The sequence below is a fragment of the Lygodium microphyllum genome, chromosome 3, assembly GCF_053477565.2.
Source record: "Lygodium microphyllum isolate KBCC chromosome 3, Lygodium_microphyllum_v1.1.10, whole genome shotgun sequence".
Lineage (NCBI taxonomy): Eukaryota > Viridiplantae > Streptophyta > Polypodiopsida > Schizaeales > Lygodiaceae > Lygodium > Lygodium microphyllum.
The window spans coordinates 695,465-716,973 of record NC_141137.1 but is presented as its reverse complement, the minus strand read 5'-3'; the positions used below and the strand labels follow the sequence as shown (position 1 = coordinate 716,973).

The 21,509-nt window shown below is 35.5% G+C and overlaps 1 pseudogene; it reads right to left on the bottom strand.

The window, feature by feature from the left end:
- Positions 1-4,427: 4,427 nt before the first annotated feature.
- On the bottom strand, positions 4,428-16,529 carry LOC148037989 (alcohol dehydrogenase 3-like; annotated as a pseudogene).
- Positions 16,530-21,509: the final 4,980 nt, after the last annotated feature.

Sequence of the window (21,509 nt, the reverse complement as noted above, 5' to 3'; positions counted from 1 at the left end):
AGAACATTGAGATACATATAATTAAGCATAATATCTTTTAAAGTACACCCTCATTGATGGGACCTGAAATGGGCCGGCACTGGCTATGGCACTAGCCGGACCTCATACTCATAACAGACAAACACACCCTCACGGCCTCGCGGACCAGGAGCGTCAATCTAATTGATGGGACCTAAAACGGGCCGACACTGGCTCATGCAGTAGCCGGGCCTCTATCATGCACTCAACAACCCCACGGCCTCGCGGCCAGGAGCGTGGATGATACATACATCATCTTCCTAAACATCTTGCGTTTGTATCACATCTCATAGTCCAACTCTAACCCAATTAACACTCCTCAGAGGGAGTCCCAGCAGATTGCCAAATAGCACGAAGTACAAACATACGAGGTCCTCCCATGGTTGACTGCCGCTACCTCACTGCGACTCTCCTACATCTTGGGGATTGGCCCCTCGATGTGTCGCTAAACATATATAACACATTATCGCACATATTTCCCTCAAGGTACCAATTGATCGTATCCAGGAATGTACCTTACCTTACTTTCTTTCCCCTTAGACCCAACGCCTAGCCTACAGCTTGGACAACCTTACTCACTCAGCGTCGGTCATATTCCTCTAGAAAGAAAGTGCCATGCATCCAGGAGGTATTGTCTGATACCTTTTAAATTTCATGCTTCATGCAAATTGTGAATGTCCACCAGGAGGTATTGTCTGATACCTTTTAAATTTCATGCTTCATGCAAATTGTGAATGTCCATGTGCTCAAACAATTAAGAAAATCAGCATTGGTGCACATGTGGAAAATACTTCTTTCAATGATTTCGACTATTGCTCGTATACGGCGTTGCATGAACCTAGCACCGAGAAACCCGCGTGCTATTAGGTTCTTAATTTTTAATTATCGACCAACCTAAATGGTATGCATAAAAACCAGCAAGCTTTTCATCATTTCATTCAACATTTAAACACCTTTCATACACTCTACCCCCTCACCCGTTTAGGTTGTGCACGGTGCATAGGTTTAGGGTTCATTTTTCACATTTTTATTGTATGAAAAGCAATAAAAACTCACTAAAACATAAAGGTAGGGCTGAACTGAGGCTAAACCTCATACTTCAGACCCCCCATACATCCACAACCATGAATCTTATTTTTCCTTAATTTTCGGCACTCAAAATCCATTTTTTCCATTTTTTTTCTTTGTTTTTTCTATTTTTTGTATTTTTGCCAATATTAAATAATTAAAAATACAAAATGAGTTGTGGGCTATGGCCCTTAGGTTCATTTGTAGCAAAAATACAAATTTAGTTGGTGTGTCTTATTATATTTTTCATCTATATCTCAAAAACCACCCAATTTCCCCATATTTCGCGTGTTTTACGGGTTTTACACTATTAATTTCATCCACAACACTTATGATTTTCTAATTTTCTGAGCATAAATAGTTGGAAGACATTGCAAACAACATTATAATGCATAATCATCCCATGGGAACAAATATTCATGAAGCAACTTGCATAAAACATCAATTTCCTTTGTAAAAATGAGATTACCGTTCTTTGCGGGTTGCGGGTTTTTATTTGCCATGTCTCGGGACTGATTTCTAGGCACCATTAATGCTCATGATAGTCCAGAATCAGCAATCTTCCTTCCTCTTGAACCACGGAGCAATCCGGTCTTCATTGGATAAGCATCCGTCATCCATTCTTCTTCTTCTTCTTCACCACATGAATCTGCCCTTAGGGGAGAGAGAGGGAGGAGAGAGAAAGACTGAAATTAGAATTCTTCATAGAGACCGCCATTGGAGGAGCGAAGCATGGCGATATGATCAGCATCCAGGGGGGAATGAGGGGCAATGATCAATTGCCATGGTTATTTACAGGCTGCATGATGCATGATCAACAAGAAGGCGCATTTTTCGACGCCTACAGGCCACGCCCTCTCTCCATGTTTCTCTCTCCTTCATGCATGAAAAATTTCATGCTACATTTAAATCTTGGGCTCCCAAGGGTCACTTGCCCATTTTGGCCAAATTTTGTCCACCTCTTCGCATCTTGACCGGTTTCTTGGCCATTTCCCCGTCCGGACCCCGAATTGAGCTCTGAAAAATCCTAGGCGTTCAGCTTGACATCCCGCATTGGCCAGTAACTCTTGTCAACCCACACAATTGTCTGAAAAATTATGAAAAATCAACAAGTGTCGCTCGGGCGCCTTTAAAGCACTTTGACGCTTAAAATCGTCCTAGATCGAGCCGCCGCCTTCGACGTTGAATATTTTTCCCTTGATATTCGTAATTTTTAACTATTTTTAAGCACTTCTCGGCACCAAAATTCCACTCTCACTAATGCTAAAGGACAAAATGCCCTAAAGCCTAATTTATGCGTTTATAGTTTATAGTCCAACGTTTCCCCTTCTATAAACTCCTCAAAGGGAGAACCCATACACATTGGCACTAAATACCACGATCACATACATGGAGGTAACCTCTCGGTAGAAACACCGCGGCCCCACTGCAGCTCTCCTACATCGCATGGATTGGCCCCTTGATGCGCTGCTAAAACATATAAAACATTCTAACACAAACTCCACTCTTCATTTCGAATCTAGGAGATATACCATGTATCCTCACTAAATAGTCCCTTAGGAAACCGACCCTCTACCCTACGACAAGGAATAACCTCACACTCTCAATCGTGGGTCAAATTCCTAAGAAAACAATTGCTATATAGTCCAGGAGCTTTTCCGTTGATACCATGAACTATGCATAGTGCATAATGTGAACGGTTTAGTGCACAAACAAAAGAAAATCAGCATTGTGCATCGTGCGAAACCAATCTTTTCATGATTTCCATGCTAACATTTATGTACTGCAAAGAGAAAAGACACCGAGCCGTACACTCATGCTGCCTTTCCCTTTATTTTAAAACAACATCCTATAGACATGATGCAACACATAAAACAAATTTTAATTTATATTTTGACGCTCAACCTCCCCTCTCACCCTACCGTTTAATGTTTTGCATTCATTGATAGGTGAAAATGTAGTTTTATGTGTATTTCCTTATAAAGAAAGTAATAAGCATGAACGGAAACATAGAAAGGAGGGTAAAGCGAGGCCACCTCTTGCTTTACCTCCATTATACGCTACACAAACACACATGTAATTTTTTGGAATTTTTCTTTTACCATTTTCTAAATTTCTCCTATTTAAAACCCATTTTTCACCATTTTTTGGTATTTTTCCTCTATTTTCTTCAATAAAAAATGACTAAAAATTAAGATTGATTGTGGACTATGGCACTTAGGTTCCTTGACAGCAAAATTTCAGGTTTTGTTGATGTTATATCTCATATTTCCCATTTATTTTGCAAAAAACTCCATTTTTACCCCTCAAACGCGTGTTTTACAGGTTTTATACCATTAATTTCAACCATATCACTTATGATTTTCTCATTTTCAAAGTATAGACTGATCAAACTCATAGAAAACAACATCATAATGCATAATCAGCCCATGGGAACAATGTTTCATCAATCAAATAGCATAAAAACTCATTTTTTCTTCATAAAAATTGAATTACCGCTTAGGCTTCATGTTTCGGGATCTCGGTTTTGGTGCGGGACTGCGAGTCAGCCCACATTCAATGTCCAACATCTTCACAATCAACAATCTTCATGTCTACATTGATCCGGAAGCAATCCGGTCTCAACCGAACAAGCTTTCCTTCACCATTCTTCATTTCCTCTTGCACGCAGGAACAACCCTTTAGGGGAGAGAGAGGGAGGAGAGAGAAAGACTAGATTTCCATCTCTTCATTCAGTCCATCATTTCACGAGCGAAGACATGCGATAAGACCAGCCAAGAGAGGGAAGATCAGCTCCATGATCGATTGTATGGGTTACTTTCAGCCTGTATGCTCCATATCCATCATGAGAGGGCGCAAAAAATAGCCGCCATGTTGCTCCACGTTTTTTCTTCATCTTCCTCACGTTTTTTTCATCAAGATTGTCCCAAAAGGCACACCCAATTTTGGCCTTAAACTTGTTCACCTCTTCAAATCTTGACCATTTTGTGGTCACTTCCCCGTCCTGGCTCCGATTCGAGTGCTGTAAATTTCTGCGTGTCCGGCTTGGCATCCCGCATTGACTGGCAACTCTTGACAACATGCACATCAGTCGAAATAATTATCAAAAATCCACAAGTGTCGCTCGGGTGCCTTTTAAAAGTCGTCTTTCACTTGTGCTTAAAATCGTCCTAGTTGGAGCCGCCGCCTTCAATGTTAAATATTTTTCCCCTAAATTCTGGATTTTTTGGCAAATTTTAGGCACATCCTGGGCTCAAAACTCCGCTCTCACTCATGCTTTAATGGCATAAAAATTTTGAAATTGTATTTTAGAAATCTAGTTGGCAAAATAGATCAAAACATCACTCTTTGCAAGCATTAAGAACATTGCTCACATCATGGATGCTTAGAAGCGCTGACTTTGCCACTTTGGCATTTCCATCATACTCAAAGCTATAGTCAACCCCGCCATCGGTCATCTCTTTAATAACCTACCACATCCAATCAAACAACATCTGTAGCAACATTTGAACTTTATATATGTCTATATGCCAAGTGAACAAGGGCAAAGAGACATTACACCCATGCTTTACCTCCTCCACTGGTTTTATATGATCCTGTGGATTCACAAAGTCCTTCACACCAAACTTGCATGTTGAAATAGGAAAATAATCATGGTTCAGTGAATTCTAAGATGCATATTATATTAAAATTTAACACCTTACAATGGACTTGAACACAAGATCCATGATGCTTTAGATAGATTTTTAGGTTGTCAAATCTATACATTTTGCATTAGTGTTGATAATAACAAGATAGAAATCTCATACATAGATGTATGCATTTACAGGATTTCAATATTTGAGATTTCAAAGAGTATGAAAGATCTATATTGCATAGACAATCTTACATAGGCATGTTACATAAGATGTATGCATTTATAGGATTTCAATATTTGAGATTTCAAATTGTATGAAAGATCTATATTGCATAGACAATCTTAAGTAAGGCATGTTACATAATGCAACACACACACACACACACACTCTCTCTCTCCATAGAGGAATTATAGGCATATATACTTATGTATTGTTGACACCTTACTATAAATTTTGGCCTTCATTTTTGACACGTTGCCTCAATTTTTAAGCGAAGTTTGATATGTGAAATGGCCATGAGGCCCATTATGGGCTTCAAATTTAAAAACCTCACCATTGTAGAAAATTTTACTACTTTAAAGTATATAATAGTTGAATTCATATTTCACACTAACCTTTTTCATATTTCATTGGATTGACATTGACCCCTATAACGTGGGACGCACCAACGAGTCTTGCTCCCTCAGTCACCTATAATGTATGTTTGACAAGAGCAAAAGGTTATTGGTAGTGCCACTCCATGAATTGACTATACTTTCTTGAAATTTAGCAACATTATAATTATAAGGTAATGAAAGTTAAATAATGTGCCATATAAGATTGCCATGACTTGCAAGACTTCAAAGTCTAGTTAGTTCTTGGAGTGGCCTTACTCTACACATACACACATATATAAATCACAAGGTGCATGGACATTATACAGACTTACTCCCAATCCAAAGATGGCCATAGTCGATCCCTTTTCAACTTTCACAACCTTCCATTCCGATCCAAATCATGTATCACATAGCATAAATCACAACTAATATAGTCCCAATTATTTATTGTAAATTGTTTGGTTTCATTTGTCATAAAACTCATTTGCAACAATCTGCAAATGAATAAGGGTAATGTTACACGTTAGACTGACTTGACTCTCTTGGAGTCTTGCAAGTAAAGTCAATCTAATGAGGCACATTTTAGAGCTTCATTCTTTGTAAACTTTTAACCACACATTTTAGCTAGGCTTCATGAATGTCTACTCAAATCCTAGCTTGGCATTATAAGCTTCATGCAAAAGTGTGAGTGAGGCTATGTAGGAGAGTGCAAGCATATACATTGAGTGTAGGGCTAATACCTATAGTAACACCACAACTGAGAACACAAATCTTATTGAGTGGAGCAAGTGGATTAACTTTGACAACATCTCTTGATCCACCACTGTATATTCACTGAAAGTTGAGCCCACAAAGAAATAGATGGGCTTCCCTCTACAAGAAAATCGACTCTTGTCATTGAGCATGACCCCTCTTTCTGTGTCGATCCTATATTTTGAACACATGTTTCTCTTGGTGGATTTGCAATGAACACATTGCTTGCACTCCCCAGTAAATATGGGGAGAACATGATCCCCTTCTTTAACATGAGTGACACCTTCGCCAATGCTATCAACAACATTGCAACAATCCAACTTGATAGGTGATTAGCATATTATGGCTGATTAACAAGTGCTTATGGCTTGTAGAAATTGATACATCCTCGGGTAATTTACTCATGAATATATGTGTGCATCATGTGGTTTCAAAATAAGACATTTTTAAAATACCATTTTTATACATGTTTTACATAGAGAAGGGCATAATATAATGGGAGTATTTACAAATTGAATAGAAAAGGGTTACATTTTATTTAGGAAAATTTCATAGATAAGGATATTTATAAATAGGCCTTGAATGCACGTTATGTAGAGTATATACATATAGTAACTTCCCTGAGGATACATCCCATAGGGTAAAGTGCCCTATACTTTTTGAGTCCTAAAAAGAAAATAACACTTATGCTCGTAATGTACGGGGAAAAAAGAAAAGAAAAGAAAAGATTCTTATTTAGGTGCATGTTAATGATTTGCTAGAAAGTGTTGTACTACGAGGCCATATACCCTACTGAACCTCATAAATGTTTTCTCGGAATAAACAAGATATTTACAAGAAAGGAAAAGCTCAACAATAGACTTGTCCAATTTCTTTACAAAAAAGGAAAAGATAACTCGACCAATTTCTCTTTATATCATCTGCATGCTTATATTATCTAATCTTTTAGTTTCAAAAGTAAAAAAGTTTGGCCCCCTTAATCTAACCCATTATCTGAATGTTTTTAAATCGTATATGCAAATATATGTGAGAGAGAGAGAGAGAGAGAGAGAGAGAGAGAGAGAGAGAGAGAGAGAGAGAGAGAGAGAGAGAGAGAGAGAGAGAGAGAGAGAGAGAGAGAGAGAGAGAGAGAGAGAGCAATACCCAACAGCTTCATGCCCGAAAATATGTGGGAAAATGCCTAGCTTGGGCTGCAACGCACAAGGTTACACAATCAAACCTCGTGCCATTAATGATTTAGTATATGGACAAAAGATTATGAAGGAAGAGGTTCTACAATGGGTTGGGTTCATTGCTCTACTTGATTGAGTTGAGTGGACCTCCCCTATTGTGATTGTGTTAGAAAAGAATAAGAAGCTTAGGATCTATGTTGATGATAAAAAAGTAGATGAGTAATTATTTTGAATCTCTTTCTTGTCCCCCTTACTTGGCACCTACTTGGATAGCATTTTGGATAAACTAGTATGATATGAGATGTATTCTTTTCTTGATAGTGTTTGTGTGCATAGTGCTATGATTTGATCTCAAGAATGCTTTGGCCTCTTTTTAGTAGGATATACAAGGGATCATACCCAATTGACTCAGTGTGGGAGTTTTTTGATGACTTTTGATCATCTTTGGTTCTATGTGACCCAATATCAAGAGGTTAATTGAAACCTGAACCAATGAAGAGTGTCTTTATCATTCAAGGCCTCATCATTGACATCTATCCTAAAACTTTTGTGGTAGGATAAATACCCATTTATTTTTCCATTTGGCGTCTCTCTTTACCATAGCAAAACTGTTCTATCACCAAGTAGGAATGTTTAGGCATGGTGTATTTAGTTAAGAAATTTTGGCACTACACGTGCTTGGCCATCCCTTTGTCTTTCATGTGGATCATTTGCACCTAGTTAGGTAGTAGAATGTGACCCAAAGTGAGCCCACTTGATCTTATTACTTTAGGAACTTAAGTTTCAGGTGATCTTAAGGCTTGGAATTTATTTGCCCCATGTGGATAATGAAAATCTTCTTGGAGGAGTGGATGATGACTTTCAACAATGGGCTCAAGGAGATAAAAAAGAGAAGAAAAAGATGGAAAAAGAAATATTTTGCCTTTCCACATCCTTGTCTTCCACCATGATGTGTGATTGAATAAGAATAAGTATTGGGAATAATAAAAAATGAGGATGAGGATGGAAGTTGAAGCCTCTTGCTCTATGACAAGCCCTCTTTAGAATATATGTACACCCACCCAGCCACACCCAATACATACATACGCACGCGCATGTGCGTGCGTGCGTGCGTGCGTGCGTGTGTGTGTGTGTGTGTGTGTGTGTGTGTGTGTGTGTGTGTGTGTGTGTGTGTGTGTGCATGCACTTGTGCACATGTGCATCCACATGGTGCAAGCAAAAAAGAGAACAATTCTTAGCTACATATTGAATCTATACAAAAAGATGAAATAGCCCCCATAAGGCATATAAAAAAACATGACACATATTTATCTTTTAAGTTTAAATATGTAGGTTTGCATGATTGGGTATCCTCTTATCCTATCATCTTCCTTGTCTAGCCCACTTGCTTATGTACAATGCCTATAGGCCTTCATGACTTGCCCATGGAATGTAACATAATATGTATCAAACTAATGAACTGACCTTTACATCGACACGTTCAATTTTTTTAGAATGACTTTTATATGCACACATGGGATTTAAATCTTACTAAGAGTCTAATGGAACTTACAAATAATTGCTATCTTAAGAATTTTAGGAATGCCAAAGCAAATAATAATTCCAAAATTGATGTTATCTTTTCAACTTTCAACTCCTCTACACTTATTACTTAGTTTTCTTTTGATGAGTATGTATGATTTTGTTAGTATTTCTTTTTTTATAAGCTGTGATTTTTACAAATTTATTGTTTTACCAACATATTTCTTTGTAGCTCCAAGTTGCTTTTTTCTTCATTGTCGACCTTTGTGGAGTAGCTTTGACTTCAACTTTGATGGCATTTGAGTTTCTATTTTTAGCAACATTCATTAAGGCTTAGTAGGAGTGGGGAACCCATGTTCTAAGATGGCTTGGGTTGAGGGTGCATGTGGCTAGTAAATAGCCTCTTTTGGAGGAAAAATGGAGTAAATTAGTTAGAGGGTATCATGGCTACTGTAGATTGTTGTTTATGTCTTGATGTCATGTGGAGTCCATTGAGCTCCATTGGGCCCATTACGATAAATACATAGCACATTCTTTCCTCACAAAAATCAAGACATCCTCATATCCACATAAACTAACAATATTCCTTGACAAGTGTAGCTCCCATCACCCATATAGAATTTTCATAAGGATATCTTGTCCATTGGACTAAAAATTCATGAATGGCACATCCCTTTGAGAGCCCCTTTTCCAAAATCAATACTATTTGGCTATATTTGCAACACTCCTTGAGTGGAGATTACAACCTCTTGAAACTTTTAAATGTATGTTGAAGTTTTTACTCACCTATGAATCAATAAAGACAAACAATTATGGGAAATGTTTCAATTCGATGAAAGTTACTGATAGTACTCTTCATGATTTTTTTCTTACAAATTTCAATCCAATGTATTGTACTACTTTCTTTCTATATTCATATCCATCATTTCACTCTTTTCCCAATCCTACATCTTATGTCACATGTCAATTATGTATATCTTGTCTATATCATTGGGAAAGACATTCCATTTAACCTTTTTCTGCTATAGTTGATCCTAACAACACATTAAAATTGTGGATTACTAATAATACAATATTCAATGTTTAGAGTCATATGTAATTGATGTTCAAAATAAAACTCTAATAATGATGAATATTGTGGAGTTAGTCAAAAAGCAAGAAAATAATTCAAGAAAGTCAAGCAATGAGCAAATAAAATCAAGCGAAGTACCATAAGGAAAGGTTATGCTTTAAAAATCATTGATCAAATGTATTCCTTGATGGTCCTAGGACATAACCACATGCCTCATGTTATGGCTTGACTCTAACTTCTTTTTTTCATAGTAATGCAATAAAGAAGAACTAGCATTATACTATGGACACTACTTTCTAAGATACATGTATATCTAATGAGTGCTAGGTCAGCTAGTAGAGTGAGTGGGTAAGATTGAAGAGTTCTTTGCATTGAATCCTTTAGCTAGTATAATTTGCAAATGCACTACACTTTTTAGTGAAAATAATGGAATCTAACCTTTGGTTCTCATATTCATGTTTTGGTTAATGTTTGGGATGACGCTCAATTAAAAATTTAGAAACAAAATCATAGAGAAAACATACACACATATTGCTTCCTTGCAAGTTCGTGTGATTCCTTGTATGTTATTTTATTTTCACATTATTTATAGTGAAACCCCACACTTTGGTATAATCATAGAATATACAATGGGACATTTATAATCGTTGAGTTTGATGGAGTGTATGCAAGTGAAATATTTTAATTCAAATATGATGAATCACAATTAGGGATCATGGTAAAAAACTCTACATAAAGAGCTAGAATTATTGTATTTAGAAAATGTAGTAAAATTGAGATAGAATTTCATCCTTTAAATGTGCATTATTTGAAGTATGAAATCTTGATGGATTAATGCAGTGTTGAAGATACAAGGCCCAAGTCATAAAGCCATAAAATTAAGAAGCAACAATGATATCCCATTCTTACATTAACCTCTTTATCATACTTGTGCAACTAGGGAGGATGCTACTAAGATGATTGTGATATACTCAAGGTGTCCCTCTTCTCTTGGAGTAGAAGTTGGGATTATGTGGCCATTGAGAGTGAGCCATGCTAAGTGAAAACCACGGCATTTTGGGCACAATAGATGGTAAAATTATTTCACAAACCTATAGGAGCTATCACTTGATCTAGATTTGTCCAATTGTTTTGATAATCATCAAAATCCTAAATTGCTTCCTAGTTATGTTGTTATCACATCCAAACCACTATTTTGTCCAATTTTTTTGGTAATCATCAAGGTCCTAGATTGCTTCCTAGTTATCGCTATCACATCCAATCAATCAAGCAATGTAGCTCTAATAGCAATCTTAGTTTAGGTAGTTGTGAAGTTTTCCAAAAGCTTCTTAAATAATAAATCAAGGAAGGTGCCCTAAAGTGTTGTTAGAAATCATGACATCTCAATCATCTTTGCTACAATGTCCATGTTCTTGTATCAATTACATTTTGCCTCATATTATTTCCTCCTAAATTCTTGTAGTCACTCTGCCAAGTTGTGATTGACTCTAACAATAGCAATGGATTCTGCGATGACAAGTTTGTTATCTAGTCTTCCTTCTAATTCTATATCTAGGGCTCTTTGGTATTCATTATATGGACCTTTCAAAGTTTTTGGAATGTGATTGATTCTTTAATACTAGAGATGACTAACAAGTTTGTGAATTGTGTCATAGATGAGAAGGATGGGAGTTTGTCATAGAAATTCATCCACCAAGGAAGACACTTTCTAGTTTGGCTTTTTTTTCTATTTAAGACAAATATAATAAAGCCTTTTGATCCTCATTTATTTGATTGGTTGTTTCTACTTTTAACTTTGCAAGGTTTTGTCTCCATAAAGTTAGTTCCACTAAGTTTCCTTGCAACTATATTTTAGCTCTCTTGTAAGTTGTGGTACGTCTTAATTATTTTATGTTTCATTATGCCTATGAGTTCTACATTTGCTTTTGCTACTTTTTAGCTCATATGGCTGTGTTTCTTGGTTCTCTTAGTTTCTCCTAGCCATGTACAATATATAGGGCTCCTACTAATGTTTACAACAATGTTTTTAGTCTATGGAAAAATTGTCCTTCTCATACCTAAAATCATTGCTATTAGCATTTCCATAGAACTATCTCTCTATTAAATTCACTATTAACATCGCTACTAGCATCTCTATTAGCATTGCTATGCTAATAGCAATGTTTATAGTGATAGTTAGAGTTAAACAACGATGCTAATAGCGATGGTTGTAGTTAAATTTGTGACACTAATAATGATGGTTTGAGATTTTTTTTGGGTGACAGGGATGTAAGAAGCCATGTCATCCCTTCTAGACATAACGCCCAAATAATATTATTCCACATTGCATTTGTAATCAAATATACAATTTGGTTTAAAAGATTATACATCATGATTTGATAGGTTGTGAACACGTTACCAAAAACAAGTAATCCATTGATTGAATATCCATAGAAGTACATCATGATTTAATAGACTTTAAACACGTGAGTGATAGGGTAGAACAATAATAATAGAGAAAAGTCTAAAGGTAAAAAATGAAAATGGTGCTCCAAGAATCCTACAATTGCTCTATTAGCTCATCTTGACACAATGGATCATTGAGAGGACTCTAAAACATAAACAAAGATCAATTCAAATTAGACAATGCATCATGAGAACTAAAAATTTGCTACACTATCGAAAGAGACATGACATACCAAACCACGATGTGTATAGAGCTTGTGGATAAGTATTGTCACACTATGTTTTTTTGCATATCATGTTTGGAGGCATGTAGGATTCCAATTTTATGATGGAGTGCTATAGCAAAAAGATAAAGTTAGTATTGTTAGAATTAGCTTAGCACTATGAGCAACATAGAAAATGAAAGGAATCATAACAAATAAAGAACTTAGAAAATCCTCTAGGTAGGTCCTATGGCTGGTACTCCCAAGATGATGCATGAATCTCGCCATCTTTAGTTGTATCTTTACTGCCTCCCACTATTACTGCTATTGTTGTGGAAAGGAAGCAGCCTCCTCTCTGAGCTTCCTCCACTTGGGCTTCCTTGTGTCATTCTTTACTACCTTTTGCACATCTAATCCTCTATGGGACAAATAGATGTGTATCTCCTCCATTATCCATCTCGTAGAGAAATGTAGAAGGTGCTATGCAAGGCCACTATCATATTCTTCTTGCTAGCCTCTAGCATGTTTTTCCAATTATCCAATATATTGTGCTAAAAGATGTGCTGGTATAACTCTCCTATACATTCTATCAATCTCTTTTCCTCATCATTCATGACACAACACTAGTAGATGTCTGCACCACCAAGTATTCGTAGCTAGAGGGTAGGTTTGCTAGTATATCTCCTCTTCCACCTAAGGGCATGCTCATGAGCATAATTAGGAGATCCCTTTATGTCATATACTAATAGTAGTGGCACCTACAAGAGTGACACTCGTTGAAAATGGTTGAGAGAATTCTGGTATCACAGGAGTGGAAGTGCCTACAGGTGTAGCCAACACAGGTAATCAAAATCTACTCAATCGATGGAAGAGGGGTACAACTAAGAGCTTTCATTCTTCTCTTTCCAAGATTATAAAACATCTCCAAGCTAAACATCCATCCATCAGAACACTTATAAAAGTATGCAAAAGGCACTAGAAGGTATACGCAACCTCATCAATACACTACATAAATTCTATACAAGACATAAAAACCATAGAGCTCAAACCAAAACCAAATCAAACTATTAAAACCATCCAACACACTCTCAATTCTTTCTCAAACCACTCATTTACAATCATAATTGATAACTACTTATTTTGTGCCATTTTTACACTTTTTTGGAAAAGCTGAAGGACTTTAGCTCTGTATTATGCATTATTTTTCATAAAATTTAATTGAAAATAAGGTTGTAAAGCTGTATTTGGGATGTGCTAAGGTGGAATTAGAAGTTGAGAGTTGGGGTATTTTTAGATGAAGAATTTAGGGAGTGAAAAAATAATAAGTGATAGAAGGCAGATGCGGGAAAATTTTTAGTGAAAAGTGTAGATATTTTGGAGATGGGTAGAAATACGTATATAATTTAGCATACATACATGGAGTTTGGGTCAAGAAGCTGTGGGTAGGGACAAATTAGGTCGAGAGATGTGAAGAGATATCAAAGAAACCGGCTCAGATGGGAAAACTATCATTTTTGAAGAGGTAATTCAAGAAGTTGAGGGGGGAAGGCTATCATGTGAAGAAGGGAGTTAAAGAGAGAGAAAGAACACAGGAAAAAATGGGCGCCATCATTGGGGAGTGTGTTGCTGATTTTGCTGTAGATGTTGCCTCATTTCCTGCATGGATTGGTTGCATTTGATCTTGTCTTACGTCTCCTTTAGCCCCATACCATTCTTGATCATGATTCTTGAGTGTCGAGAGAGAAATTTTCAACAAGATTAAGGATTTTGAAGATTCTTGAGTGTCGAGAGAGAAATTTTCAACAAGATTAAGGAGAGATTAGTGTGTATTAGTGGGAGAAGCGAAAGATTCAGGATTTTGAAGATTATTAGAACTGAAGGTAGAGGAGAAGCAAGCACAGCACTCTCAAATACGGTGGATCATCTTTAATTATCTTCTTAATTAGGTATGAATGTTTTCATTGAAAAGTGAATAAGAAATGGATAGAATGTATGATTTATGGTCATATGCATTCATTTTATGATCTCTAAAGATAAAATGGAAGAGAAAAATTAAAGTTCTTGCATTAGTTGCATTGAAATGGTGGAGAAATGGCTGAAATTAGGATAAAAATTACATTTTTTTGCCATAGTTAGGGAAAATTAAGAGTTATGTATAATGTTGATAAGAAGAAAATTAAAATAGAGTTAGAATGCATTGAAAGGAACCTTAAAATCAAGTTCTATATGCTGGGGATGAATCTACTAAAAGATATATACATTTTAGTATTAAAAATGGAAAAATTTTACTATAATTAGTAATAATTAAGAGTATTAGTAAAATATTAAGGATGAAGACCCAAAAGAGAGTTAAATTAGGTCATGATGGATTTATCTATAAAATATTAGTTTAAATGGACTTTTGAAATTAAAGTTATTGAATTTTAATGGTAAAATTAGTAAATTTTTTGTGTTTTTAGGGGTAGTAATTAGTAAATATTAAGAGTAAATGGAAAAATTTATGGATAAAATTTGGTAATAAAACTACATTCAATATAATGAATGTATGGTCAATAGGATTTGATGTATTATGACTAGATATAATTATTATAAATATTTTTATTTTTTTGGATAGTAGTAAAATGAAAATCAATAACTTTTGATAATGAGTGAGTTAGAAGAAAATATTAAAAAAATAGTATAGTTTTGTATTATTTAGAATTTTCTCTTAAAATTTTATTAAGAATGGACTTCATTTATATATACTTCCTTTGTTAAATATAATTTAGGGCGGCTGAAACAATAATTAGTAAATATTAGTGATAGTATTATGGTATTAGTAGAAATTAAGTATGGATTAAGATTTTTTAAGTAAGTTCTTTCTCTTGTAGAAATTTGGAAGGTAATGGAAATTATATATTATAGGTTGTAGTTCAAAATGAAAGTTAAATTGTGATGTTTAATGAATTGTAAGTATGTAAAGAAGGTTATTGGTTGGACTACTAAGAAAGAGGATAATGACTTTTATGCTAAATCCCTGTACTATGTTGTTCTAACTAATGGATCTTGTTGAATTAATTTATATTCTGCATTTAACATGCATTTTAATGTGTTTTTCATGTGAACACCCATTTCTATTGTCAAACTTGCATTTTGACTATAAAGCACTAAGAGGCTTGTCATGATGGACGTTTTTCCTTCTTTTTATACTTTGTTTTGGTCTAAAAATTTTCTATTATTAATTTATGACAATGTTTTTTTATGTTTTTTTTTTCATTTTTCCATGTAAATGCCTCTTTTTGTCATGATGTATCATTCAAGTTATCATGCCTATTTCCTCTATTACTTCGCCCACTTTTCCTTCTTTTTCACATCAATTTGGTGCCCAAAATTTTCAAATTTACTTTTTCTATGAATTTTGGGGACATCACCCTTGCGTGACTCCATGAATGAGCGCTTTTTGCCTTATAACATGTGTCACCGTGAGTGACGTGTCACATTTGGCCTACTTGTGCTCTTGCTACTTTTGTTTAATCCTAGTAGTTTAATTTTTTTACGCTTCTCGTGCTTCTGCATCGAATGGGGTGACACCCCTAATTCATTATTTAAATGAAAAAACTAATAAAACCACTCCTAAAAAGAAACAACAAATAGAAAAAAATAATGTAAAAAAATAAAAGAAAAAATCCCCTCAATGGTTCGTTTTTTTCCTTCTTCCTCCTCTTTCTTCTTCTTCTTCTCTCTCGTTCTTCTTCTTCCTCCTGTCACCTCTCTCTTCCTCCCTCTTCCTCCTCCCCTTCGCCCTAACGCTTACTAGCAATTCTATTGTCATCGCCCAACCCTATGTCACTCGCCTCAGCTCCCTATCTCTTGGTCGATGGCTCCATAGTCACTACCCATAGCCCCCCTACTTCAACTGCCTGAGCTCCAGGGCCGTTGCCCATCTCTTTGTGGCCGTTGCTCCACCACCGTTCTCCTTCTCTTCCCTCTGCCTCTCTACCCTCCCTTCCGCTCCCCCTTCCTCCACACCAACCCGCCCTTTTCCCACCTCCCATTTCCCCCATTCCTACCCCTCTCTCCCATAGCCCCCCTTCCCACCTCCCATTTTTCCCATCCCATTTTTGAACCCTCCCATAGCCCCTTTTCCCCTCGCAAAAACCCTGATAATCCTCACAATTCCCCTACAAAACCCCCTTTCCCCCCGTAACACTCGTAGATCCCTTGCAACCAAAACCTACTATCTTCCCCCTATGAGAACCTCCCCTTTTTTAGCCCTTTTTCACATGCATGTCTCCCCTCACCTCCATAGGACCTATTCATGTGCCATCATATTGTGGCTAATCATTATGGTTCGTATACGTGTGTTTAATGATAAGATATTGTTCGTACATGACTTCTCGTGTTTATGCAAACGTGGTTGAATTGCTATTGTTCACATGCAAGGACACACATGTTGACTTGACCATGCTGTGAAGCTTGCAGAGTTGTTATTCATGCACAATGTAGCGGGTCTGAGTACATGCCTTCCCACAATAAGTATACACATTTTTAAAAATTTAATTAATTTTTTTTTTTTGTAAATCCTTTCAAACAAAAGAAAAAATTCAAAAAGAATTATGAATGAAGCTAAAAATTTTGGAATATTCTATTTCAGTTAAAATTTTTCAAAAAAATTCAAAATCTAAAATATAATCAAATAACAATCTAAAAATCCCATAAAATTCATTAAAATTTAAAAATTATCAAAAATTGCCCAAAACACTTTGAAAAGTTAATTCATGCCTAATCATGTTTATATTTTGAGTTCAAAAATCAAAACTTTGTGTTTTAAAAATAAAAATCAAAATACCAAAATCAAAATAAAACAAACCAAACCCAACAATGCACATTTCTACATATATACCAACAATCAATAATTATTTAAAAATGCATACAACTAAAAAATAAAATAAAATAATATGATACAAAACTAACAACACGTTAGGAAAAGCAAACCAAAAATGAATAATAAGAAGAAAAAACAAAACAAGAAAACATTAAAACAAAATATAGGTCATATTTCTTTTCTTTTTTCTCACGTGACAAATTGACAGACTATTGAATTGCATTTTGATTTTTTGCTAGGAGGTGGCTGTTGTTTCACAATGTACTCATTCAAATTAGGGTGCACTCACACACTCATTAAAGTATTAATTTTCCTATTTTGTTTTTCTTGCATATCAAACCACAAATAATTGCTAAAACGAACCAAATACTATATTAGAGAATTTCGGAATCTCCCAAGTTCCACTTTCAAATAAGGACAAAAGTTTTGACTAAGTGGCTAAATCTTAACCCCATATTTGGGAGTAGGACTTGGGGGATTGCTCATATAGTATTTAGGAAAATTTTCACCTTCAATTAAGGGGATAAGATTTGACCATGTGTCCAAATATTAATCACATTAGGAATTCCAAAACTTTATGAAAGTTTCCAAATTCTTGAATACATGGTTAGGTCTAGTTGGTCACATTTTTTATGCGTATCTTGCACTCAACGCACATTCATTGAAAAACAAAAGAAACCAATCGTCCACATTGCAAACACCTCATGTGCTAAACACACACATTAATTTTTCATAAAATAAACCAAATGTCACATTTACACATGCTAGCAAAAAAAGTACTACACACTTTGATTTTAATTAATGAATCCTACATCATTTAGATACCCTATGAGTCGACATCGTCCTCGTCGGGTACAATTAAATGTATTGCTCAATTTAATAAAAGTTGTAAATGGTAATTAAGGAGCCACCATTATTTTTTCTAAAGATTGAATGCCTAATAACAAATTTCACCCATTGATGATAATTGTTAAAATACACCTGACATTAAAATTTAATCCATCCACACTGTACCTCTTTCACCTAATTTAGGAACATGTTGTGGGGTTTATGGATGACGTAGTCTGCTCTAGTGAGCCTCTATTGAGGTCCTATCTAACCCATGGTATTCTTGTTGTTATGATATTTTGTCCGTCATGGTTAGGGAATGGTTTGTGTATTTTTAATTGCTTGATACGAGGATCACGATGCATGTTCATTGCATCTTATGGAGCTTTTAACTGCATGAGTGCATAGGTCATGTCAAAATTTCTCCGTAGGAGTATGGATTGTTTAGGGAAGTTGGTCGTATTGTGTCCATGTAGTTCTTTGGTTGAAATCTTATCTATGTTTTTTTTTCTATTTTTAGGTATCTTCCTACATGTCTGTGTAGTGTGTGTGTCTTGTTATCATCTAAATGGCACCTCAACCCATCTCATATTTTCCTTTGGCCTATTGAGATTATTCTCCACTATTGAAATCGGACCTTATTATTAAGGTAGACCTTTCCAAATGTATGGCTCTTTCATTGCCATTGATTCGAGATGATCCTACTCTGGGTGATGAGTTCTTACCCTCTTATAGCACATGGAATGGTTATGTTCAAGATACCACTATTACAATGATACCTATAGGCTTAGGAAAGGCTTTATCTCTTCCTTACCATAAAGTCATATTTTCCAATAGCCTCTCAACTCTTAGCTAATGAGGACATTATCAAGGTGTTGTAGAAACAAATCCGTACCATATTGGATCCTAAGAAAGTTTTCACCACCTCAGATGTATTGATAGCAATGATATTTGATCCTTTTTGGAAGTAGTTGTGTCAATTTCTTTAGGAAAGCTGCCAAGACTCGGCCCAATTACTTGTCCAAAGAGTTGTTCAATGCCTCCAAAACAGTGCTTGAAGGAGTGGTCATTGACTGGAGTTCGTACCTTTGTACGAAAATGGATCAATATTTTATCAAGGTCATTAGGGATAGTGTGACTCATGTCACCTATGGGTCATATTTGTATGCTTTTCTAACATAATCTGCCCCTACTAAAGAAATTCCACCACCTTCTGAAAGTTTTCCAATGTTTCCACCTCTTTCAAAAGATCCTAAACCCATCCTTGAAGATAATGGTTCTCCTCCTCCTTTGGTGATCCAAAGAAAGTGCTTAAAGCATGTCACTAGTTGAAATTGTTCCAATTTAAGTTTCTCCAATGTCAATCCTTGCTACATCAGGAAGTGCTCTTCCTACATGCCTTACATCTATAAACTTATTTAGGTCACACAGTGATGGTAATATATAAATATTACTTAGTTACGCTCTATTTTGCCAAGTCCTAGTGTATCCCCAATACCTTCTTTTTTAGATACAAACATGGTTGCTCTCCAATATAATGCAATGCTATGTCTACTATTTCAAGCCAAGATGGAGAGGCTACAATCTAGAATGGATCTTTTGTGGACCTCCTTTGAGAAATTTATTGAATATATCCTTCCAAGTCACTCCTTTTTCTGCTTTATCAATAACACAAGCTAGCCTTTTATATGAAGCTATCCATTATGGATTTGTGTCTTCCAAAGGATGGATGGAGTGGTGCTTGGTCATATACTCCTTATGGAAGTGGTGAGGATGATATTTGAAGCTTTTATTATGCTTGATACTATACTAATGGCTTACATATATATTCTAGGTGATCTTGTGATTCCAGAGGATGAGGATTTGTTTTGGTATATGGGGAATATTATTTTGAAAGATGTCCTTTATTTTCAACATCTAGAGATATGAATAAATGAGATTTTTCAAGGTTATTCATCCAAACTGACTGATAGTCTTGAAGTTTCTTAGCATTCAATGATATATTCTATTGCCTTAAATCCTTTACAATTCAAAGCCTATGCATGTCTACATAATGCTAGCCAAGTGACGAAGGATCTTTTAGTCCATATTTATACATAAACTCCTTTTGATACGTCCTTCTTTGAATCTTACAATCACCGATTAGTTTTAGGCCCATCTGTATCTTCACTTGTTTATTATCAACAGATGGCTCATAGATTTGATTCTTATTTATCCATACTTCAATCGATCCCCATATCATTCCTCCATTAGGGCCAAAAACGCTTCAAAAAATGTACTTTTGTTAATCACAAGATTAAAGAAAGGGCTAAACAAAGTTTGCCACGTGTGTAAGAATATGGTGTTCTTGTCTCCTTTTTGGAGATAGTAGAGTGCACTTCGTGATTCTCTCCTCCTTTTTATCCAAAATATCCAAAGTTTAACATGTTTTGGTAGTCATGAAGTCCGTATTTACTTATAAAATCTTACAAAGAATATGATAAAGATGTTATGAAGTTAATAATGACTTTTTTGAAATCAAGAGATTTTAGCACCCAATATATTTTCATTAGTAATATTCCTTTTTAGTTCATTTGTCTTTCTCTATGAGATTCTCTGCTTATTGACCTTTCTCAATGAGCTTCTTTATCTGTAAATTCAATCTAAGTATGGCATCCAGAAAGTGCCCTTCTTTTTTAGTAAACTTCTGCACCATCTATAGCTAAGGAGTTGAAGAAAATTGGGAGCCCAAAACCTTTTGCATAAACAATTGGGTTAGCATGCTGCCCTCTTGCAAGGGCTCTCACAAGGTGAAAAGAAGAAAATTAGAGGATATAAAATATCATTGGAAGGGACGAGTTATTACTTTCAAAATTATGCATGAAGGGTGTTTTGTCAAAGTGCAACATGTTTACATGGCCAAGGATATGCACTTGCCTCCAAACAAACCTATTTGCCAAGAAACACATTGTAAGTCTTGAGTTGATAACATATGTGATATTGTTTTCATTTAAGCAAGTACTAATATCAAATTCTTGGTTATATATATATATTTGTCAACAAGTACTGAATGGCAACCTATGGAGAGCTTAAGTGGAACCTTCCATGTGATTCATAAGGTGTTTGTAGACATTATTTATGTTGATGAGACTGTCGGCTATTTTAGTGAGAAAATGGTTTTTATATATTATGCACAATATATGGTTCCCTCTAGAGAAGGTATATATGGACATATCAAGGATTTGCCATTGCCAAGTCTCTCATCTCTAAATTCGGAGATTCTTAATATAAGGCAATGCTGCACAATTTTAAATTCAAAATATGTTAAGATATTCAAAAGTCCATGATAGTT